The sequence below is a fragment of the Sceloporus undulatus genome, chromosome 3, assembly GCF_019175285.1.
Source record: "Sceloporus undulatus isolate JIND9_A2432 ecotype Alabama chromosome 3, SceUnd_v1.1, whole genome shotgun sequence".
Lineage (NCBI taxonomy): Eukaryota > Metazoa > Chordata > Lepidosauria > Squamata > Phrynosomatidae > Sceloporus > Sceloporus undulatus.
This window is the reverse complement of record NC_056524.1, coordinates 28,635,308-28,644,599: the sequence shown is the minus strand read 5'-3', so window position 1 is coordinate 28,644,599 and position 9,292 is coordinate 28,635,308.

Genomic DNA, 9,292 nt, shown 5'->3' with positions numbered 1-9,292 from the left:
CCCCACTCTTGCCATGGTTGTGTTAATGAAAGGAAATATATACATATTGGGTTGGGAGCACTCTCTGCAACATGTCTCTCCAGTAGAATGGCCAGGCTGTTGCTGGTCCTGCATACTCTTTTCCTCCTTTATCCTTAACCCTGCCTTCCTCCCCATGCCCTATTCATTTTGTCTGTGCAGGAGGGGGGGGGGTTGCTTGGGAGGGGATTTTAACATAATTCTGGGGTTATGCTAATGTGATTTAACAAAAAAAATAAAATAAAAGAATGTGTGGGGTTTGTTTTTTTAAGGCTAGTCTGAAATAGTAAGGGGGAGGAGGAGAGGGGGAGCCAGTGACGCCATGTGACTGACCAGTCCCAGAACTGCTGCAGAGTAACTTATCACACTTGAGGATTAATGCTATATCACCATGATTGGGAATTTATTGACAGGTTTTGTCTGTCAGTGCCAAAGTGTGCTCAACAACACTTTGAGGACAAGGCAACAATGAGATGGAGACAGCATTGTGTGATAGGTATCACCAAATGTGCTATTTTCCAACTTTTATGGTGGTTTAAAAGCTATGTGTGACAAAGTCCTGAGAGGCCAAGATTAAAAACCCTGCTCATCCATGGAAACTCACTGGCTGACCTTGGGCAAATCACTCTCTCAGTTTCAGAGGAAAGAAATGGCAAACCTTCTCTGAAAAAAAAATCTTGCCAAGAAAATCCTTGTGATAGGTTCACCTTAGGGTCACAATAAGTCAGAAATGACTTGAAGGCATACAACAACAATAACTCCATACAGTCACCATCTGCACCAGGAGTGGTTAACTGTCCAGTGTAAGGGGATCATATTGGATTCACCCACTCCCCACTGGACTGCAGGCTAATTGCACACTGCTGTCAAAAAATTGTGACATACACTGAGAACCTATCAAGAGAATTTACATTAGAATTGACTTAGTAAAATCCCTATCAGAGCAGACACCCTGAATGCCAAGGAACATAGTAAGTGAACACATATGTATGTTCTCTTGATGCAATGAATCTACTCCAACTAGGCCTGCAAATAATTGGATTCAGACCTATAACATGGATGGGGGGATCATGAGACCCTCCAAAATGTTCTTGAACTACAACTTCCAATGTTCTTCACCATTAGCAAGGCTAGCTAGGACTGCTAGGAGTTGCAGTCTGACCACAGCAGATTCCACTCCTGACCTATATGTAGCCATTTCGGATGCACTATTATATCAGTTTTGTACATGGATTGTGGATTGAAATGAGGTTCAATACATTGCTGGAAGCTATGTAGAACTTAAAAATTCTACAAGTCTCCTTTGTCTAATGTCCTCTAATCTTGTGTAACTCAAAGTGGTTGTCCTTGGATGGTGCTGGTCCTGAGATATCAGTCCCTAGTACAGGGCTCTGCAGACAGCCCCTAAGGAGTGGCCTCCAGCCTCCCCTTTTACAGCCAGATCGGGGTTGTGGCAACCGCACACCGCCGTCCCAATCTGGCCTTGTAGGGCACAAAAAGGGGGCATGAGAAGCGGTTATTTTTGTGCCCTGCAAAGGGCATGATAGCCATGGCACTGCAGCTTTACGGTGCTCCTTTCATGCTTCATCGTGCAGATGCAGTGCCAGAGGAGCGCTATGATGCACAGCGCCACGCCACCCAGGAGGCAGGGTCAGGATGTTTGTCATGTGGACACAATGCCCCGACTCAATCCCCAAGCCGGCTGTGGGCGGGGCTCCCAGACCCGCAGCCGCAGCCCCTGGGAGTTGCTCCATTCCACCGGGTTGTGAGACACAAACACACTTGGAGACCCGAAGATGCTTGCAACCAACTTAAACTCTGACTTTATTACCTTGACACAATAAACAGAACAACTCAACAGTCTTAACCAGTCCTTGCTTGTTCAGTTACTTCACTGAAGCACAGCGGGTTCTGCTTCCCTAGACGTCCTAGGTCTGTGTCCCGAAACTTACAGTGTATGTGACCAGGCTGGGCGGTAGTCCCACTCAGCAGCAACCCTTCCTCCAGCAGGGCTTCGGCGGCCAGTCAGTGCGTGGACTTGACCCCTCGTTCGCCGAGTCCACCAGGATTCTTCTTCCACTCCCGCCTCCTCTCTTCTCTGTCCCACTTCTGGGTTCCAAGGCTGACTCACTCCCTCTATTCCTCTCCGTGGGCAAACTGGGCGTAAAGGACTCACAGGGCCAGCCCGAATCTTACCAGCGTGGAAGAAACCTCCTTCCCGGGGTCTCTCTCTCAACCCACCTTGCTTTTCCTCTCCCATTCTTTCCCTGCACGCCTCTCCGCGTCCCCTTCTTCCGCTCAAGCTCCTCCCCCCTGACGCCTCTCCCTTCCTCCTTAATAAATCTTCCCCCTTCTCACCCCGCCCCCAGGGCCTGGGTCTCCTCCCTTCTAACACTTCCAGCTGACTTCTTTCTTCATCTCTGCCTCCCTCCTTTCCCTCTGGGTCCTCCATTCCCTCTCTCGCCCGTTCAACCTGACCCTTATGACCTTCCTCTCTACACCGGCCTTTAAGGCCAGTCTGCACAGGGCCTATGTTTCCAAAAAAGAAAGAAGCAGTCAATGAGCACAAATCTAGTGCTGGTCCCTGGCACATTGGAAAACAATAATTGCTGATTCCCCATATCCAATAGCCTGAGAAACAATGTTCTAGAAGGGAGGTGGACAAACAAGAGAGGTCAATCAACTGTTAGCTCTCCAGTTGATCTCCAGTCAGTGAGGCCAATTGGGCCAGAGGCCAATTTTCTACACCTGCTCCCATGGGCTACACACACACACACACACACACACACACACACCAATATACTTGTTTTCCCTCCATTTGTCTTTCAACATGGCACTGAGAAGTAACATTGTGTCACCATTGTGGAAATAAAATGGAGAGAAGAGAAGAGAAGAGAAGAGAAGAGAAGAGAAGAGAAGAGAAGGGGGTGCGTAAAGACTGTGAGTGCCATTAATTTCTACTATTCTGAAGTTCTAGTATTCTATTACTTTCTGGGCTTAGATTTCTTTAGCTGGAAATTTATGCCTTCTTCAGTAAGTGGATCAAGGAAGGAAGGGAAAGATCAAGGATCAATTCCACTTCTGGTTAGAATCATCTTCAGTTGGCCCAAAGAATTGCAGCCAGAGTTTTGATTGGGCTGGCTACAGGGAGCATGCAACTTCCCTTACTGCAACAGATCCACTGGCTGCCAGTCCATTTCCAGGGACAATTCAAAGTGCTTGTTATGATCTATAAAACCCTACATGGCTCAGGTCCATTACATCTGAAGGATCATATCTCTCATCACCTTCTCAGGCATATTTAGTGGGTACAAGGAAGACAGCCTTTTTGGTGGCTGCTCCCAGTCTTTGGAACGTCCTCCCTAGTGAGGCTAGGAAGGCTCCTTCCTTGCTCCCCTTCATTCTTCCACCAAATGACAACTTCCTTTTTCCATGCATCATTTAGAAACTGACTGCAATGGGTTTTTAATGGGGTGCTGATTTGTTGTGTATATATTGTCTTTCAACAATTTTTTTTAGTAGTTTTAATTCTGTAGATTTTTTAAAAACTTCTTTTAAAAATAAATGTTATATATTTTATGGAAGTTTTGTATGTTTTTAATCTGTTTGAGTTTTAATATTCCATAGGCTGTCTCGTGTCTCAGTATTGCGGGGGAAAGAGTATTATAATATATAATTATATATTTCTGGTCTGGGACTGAAATAAATTGATTCATTCATATATAATAATACATATCATGTAAAGGTAAATAATAATGACAATAATAATAATAACAACAACAACATAGAAAGTGGCCAATAAAAATGAGATACAAATCTTGCATGTCCATCTTCAGCAGGCTTCCTGGAAACTGATAAACTCTGTGTGTCTCCATAAAAGTTGAATGCTCCAAAAAGATAAGCATTTGCTGAAAGCAACACCTATCTTGCAAAACAAGAGCTAGCCCCATAAATTAATAAATTGATTGAATATACAGTACACTTCCAGAGCACACACACAGCTCAGAATAGACCCAAAATTGTATTTCTGTGGATCCAAAGATGTACAACGTCAGTGCCTGCAACCTGTTTCAGAATTAATAGACTATGTTTTTCCAGCTATGGAAAAAAAGGCTTCTTTCATTAAACAACAGATATGACCTTCAATTCAGCAGTCTCCTTTTGACGTCAGTTATAGAACACTTGACAGATTGACAGTTTTCTCATTTTACTCCAGTCCTCTCAGTGAACCAGAAAGGCATATAGAGCAATGAAGCAAGCAAAATAATTCTTCTTTTGCTGAATGTTGTAACCTTCATTTTTCATATGACCAGCTACCTTAACTTGGTAGTCTTAGTTTTGAACACTTTTTTCATTTCAATTTCATTTGCACATTAAGCCAAATATTTAAGCCTTCCTTTAAAAAAAAGATATATTGGAAAATGCATGTTTTATTCACACCCTTTAACTGCATGAAATCAAGGTTGTGATTCAGTATATTATGAGCCTACCCATAACTAGGCTGATTTCAAATGTTTGAAAAGAAAACAATACTTTACAAAAATTAAAGAATATGCTCTTTTAGCTCTCCTTGCTGTTTTTGATTTAACTCACCTCCTTTTTATGCTGCCACAAATTAGTATACTCCCTTCTGCTTCTGTGCTTCCCACACTACTGACAATGCTGTAAAAGCACATTTCATGGTGCATAAAGCCAGCAAAAATGTTCTACTTTTTAAAAGGTAATTTGTTCCCATAACTTAGGTCCAAAACACACTGCAGAAAAAAACCAGTTTGAGACTGCTTTAACTGCCCTGGCTCAATGCTGGGGAATTCAGGGAACTGCAGTTTTGTGAGGCATTGAGCTTTCTCCATCAGAGAGCTGTGATGCCACAATAAACCACAATTCCCAGGATTCTCTAGCACTGAGCCAGAGCAGTTAAAGCAGTCTGAAACTGGATTGTTTCTGCAGTGGTTTTGAACCTTAGTTACAGTGCTAAACAATTAATTTATTGTTATATCCTCCAACATTTCACAAATCAAAAATTTGACATGTGTGGTAAAGCATCATCAGAGTATGGTCAAGATGGCAAAAAATATTAACAAGGAAGTACACACAAGCTAGGAATGGCTGCAGCAGTTTGCTTTTATCTGAACCCACTGGGAAGAGCATTATTCTTCTGCCTCCTCTATTCTCCCCCTGCTGAGTTAATTAAATGCAAACTACTTTTGCTCTTTGCAGCAATGGCAGTAAACTGGAGACAAATGGAGAAGGAGAGACAGAAACTGGGACATTTTAAAAGCAGCTGAAAGAGTGAATTAAGAGAGGATTAACAAAGACTGTCCCTGCCAAATCAGAATATATGATGGATATGGTTTTAATATTTGCCAAGTAACATGCTGCATTACTTATGGCTTTTTTGTTACCCTTTAAAAAACACACACACACACACCATAGAATTGCTTAGAGAATAAAACTTGAACAATTCTACTTAAAATGCTTCTTAAAATCCTTGAAGGCGACTTGAGGGGCCTTTGTGTTGCAGTGGTTAAAAGCCAGTACTGTAGCCACAATGTTATGAGTTTGATCCCAGAGGGCTCCAGGTTGATTCAGCCTTCCATCCCTTCATAGGTCAGTAAAATGAATACTTCTTGGGGGCAATTAGCTTACAGATTGTAAACCACTTAGAGAGTGCTTAGTTCACTGATAAGCAGTATAGAAATGTAAAATGCTATTGCTATTGAGTAACAGCAAACATTGTTGCAATGTTTCCTTTTAAAAAATGGTCTCAAAGCAATATGCAATTCAACCATCACTGCATATAATGATGGTTCGTATAAGTTGTTATAGTTCTGACCAGAGACCAGGGAGAGAGGAGCGATAAGGCAGAATCACAATTCCTGAGATCTGTCGGCTCCTACTGGCAAAACAAGAAAGGTCAAGGGGCATTTTTCAATACCATTTTTCACCCAACTGGGCAAGGATTTCCTAAATTTCCTTCCCGTTGGTCTCAACAGATTTTTACTAGATTCAAATCTGACATATCTGAACTGGGCATGTGTGGAAGAATGGATCGCCTCTGGTCTTCTAGACTGAAGAGGGCTTCAGCCATAAAACCCACTGGGCAAGTCACATGCTCTCAGCCTTAGGGGGAGGCAATGGCAAACCTCCTCTGAACAAAGATAGCCAAGAAAACCCCATGATAGGATCACTTTTGGGTTGCTATAAGTCAGAAACAACTTGAAGGCACACAACCACAACAAACATGGAAGATCCAGGGGCTGTACTCACTCCAGACAGTTTTTTAATTTTAAAAATGCTCTTAAATGAGATGCAGTGAGAGCCAAATAAATGGTGAGCCTCTAAAGATGTAATTTTTTGGTTTTGATTCCTCCAAATTTCAGCAATGTGGATTTTGGGTGATGGGACCTCCAGAATGGGCCCAAAGAAGATCCCATATGGGCCACACCATTCCCACACTGCTAAAAGCTTAAATTGAATTTCTACCCACATTTCCATTTCAGGGCTTTTCTTTGGTAGGAGAACTGCAGCAGTTTTCTCTCTGTCTGACTGTTCATCTTGTCATATCCACCACAGCTGAGCTCCTTTAAGTCTCAATCATCTTCTCCATTGCCAGAGAGAAACACCAACACATCCAGCCATTGCCCAGAAGAGCTGGGCTAGGGTTGCATTGCATTGTAACTAGGTTCCTCTCAGCTTAATGACTTAAATAGAACACTTCAGCATCTTGTAGAAGAGATAAATTGCAAACTCTGTCTATACAGCCCTGGGAATTATGGTGTGTTTAATTTATTTTAGTGCCAGCAGGCAGGCAGGAGAGTTGGCGCAAGAGTCACTTGCATAAGAATGGGAAACCCTCTTTGCTGAAATACTGACAAATGCTACTGCAGGATTTTCCTCTCCTTCTGCTGACTCACTGCTGCACTGACTTAAAAAAACTGCACGAATTCACGCAGTACCCTTGCCACACTCAACAAAACTCAAGGTCTGCCAGTGTGATGCATGAATCAGCTCTTTTGAACATAAAATCTTAACATCAGATCTCTGCCATTGCAATATTGTGCTTAAAATATAGCCCTTACTTTCAGTAAGGTCTGTGTGTTATTGGCTGAACTGAGGAAAGTTACTTTTTTGGACCACAGTTCCCTAGATCCCCTGAACTATATAGCCAGTAGCCATTGGTTAGGCTATTCTGGGATTTGTATTCCAGAGCTCTGGATTTATGGTCTGAATATCTGAGATAGATAGATAGATAGATAGATAGATAGATAGATAGATAGATAGATAGATAGATAGATAGATAGATGACAGACAGTATCTGTTTGAACCAGAAGAAGACCTAGAAATTTAACACTAGTAAAACGCATATGTGCAAAGTCCCAAACTATGCTGCTAGAAAAATTTTGTCACATTTCCATAACAGTTATGAAGTATTTTTTTTAACCTTCAATGAATAAATTGAAATCAAGCCTTCTCGCCTCCTAAGTGGAGATTAATTAACATTCCACATGTAAATATTTATCTCTAAAGAAAAGATTAAACAAATCAAGGTGACATTGCTCACAAGCAGCTGAGGCAGATTTTATTTATTTATTTCATGGCTTTTACAGGTCTTGCAAAAATGTTATATGCTCAACAGCACATTCTGAAATATTCTAAAAACATTTTCTGCATATAAATGTGTACAACAATGTAGTTTATGCCCAATTTAGAATAAAGTCTCTGGTAAATTTTCTATAGGAGCAAATGGACCTTATTAACTTGAACTAACAGACTAAAACATCACTGTCTCATGCACATCCTGTTGTTGTTGTTATGTGCCTTGAAGTAGTTTCTGACTTATAGCAACCCTGAGGCAAACCTATCATGGGGCTTTCTTGGCAAGATTTTTTTTCAGAGGGGGTTTGTCATTGCCCCTTACTCTGAGGATGAGAAAGTGTGACTTGCCCAAAGTCACCAAGTGAGTTTTCATGGCTAAGAGGCGATTTAAGTTTTGGTTTCCCAGGGTTTTAGTTCCCACTCAAACCACCACACCAATCTTTCTCCATCATTGACATTTATGTAGAGGTAATTCAGCTCAGTTGGGCTTACCGCCAGGTAAATGGGCATATGATTGTACCCTTACAGTACAATCCTTGAAGTACCTGATCAAAAATAAATCCTATTGGGTTCAATGGATGTTGGAGAGAGATGGAGTGTCAAAATAGTTAGAAGGAAAGCACCACAACCTTATTAGTTATTGCTGAAGAGGCAATCAAAGGACCAAGCTGCTTCTGGATGGAAATCTAGTTATCTAGCCTGCCTGGATGTGGAATGACAGCATTGAGATTCCACGTGGATTAAAAACAACACCTCTGTGTGGTTCCTGCAACTCCACCCATCCCCAAGTTGGGTGTGACCCTAGCAAGACAGTCACACTAGAGTCTTATGCTGGGTTCACATTCCCTTGCTACCTTCATGTGCTCCTTTTCTTTGGATGCTAAACTGTATCTCCAAATGCTCAGCTAAAACTCTGTAATTTACTGCAATACTAAACTCTTAGATATCAAAGGCAAATTTCATCTGAGGGGATAGAATTCTTATTTGGTCCTCACTTTACTGCCCCCCCCCAAAAAAAAACACCCTTGAGAAAGACAACTGACATGAATTTGCTCCTTTCCATTGCCTGAGAGAATCACCTCACCCACATAGTGTCTTCAAGTTGCCTCTTGACTTATGATGACCCCATGAATTTCATAGGGTTTTCTTCGGCAAGGAATACTCCAAGGTAAATTTGCTAGTTCCTTCCTTTGAAATATAGCCTGCAGCACCTACAATATTCATTGGCAGCTTCTCATTCAAGTACTAACCAGAGCTGACCCTGCTTGGTTTCCAAGATCAGACATAAACTGGTGTCATTATGGTATTTAGACTACAGTGTGATTTTCTTCTGATAAAAATGCATAGAATTGCTTTGTGCCTAGCATTTTGAGGTAATGTACCATTCCTTTCTCATTAGGAACACTGGGAACTTGTCAAGCTATTGGTTTTATGGCCAAAAATGTGCTTTCACTTTCAGCATCCTCCAACCAGTGGTTTCAATTTATCTTTGAAATCTTGGAGGATTATTTAATGATTTGATTTATAATCCACCTATCTCCCAGAAGATACTCAAAAGGCTTACAATAGAAGTTAAAGACAGCTAAACAATATGTACAAAAAAAAATTAAAGCATATTATTACTCAAATTAAAACAGACTATATATGTTGGGCCTCTACTCAATCTCCCCACAAA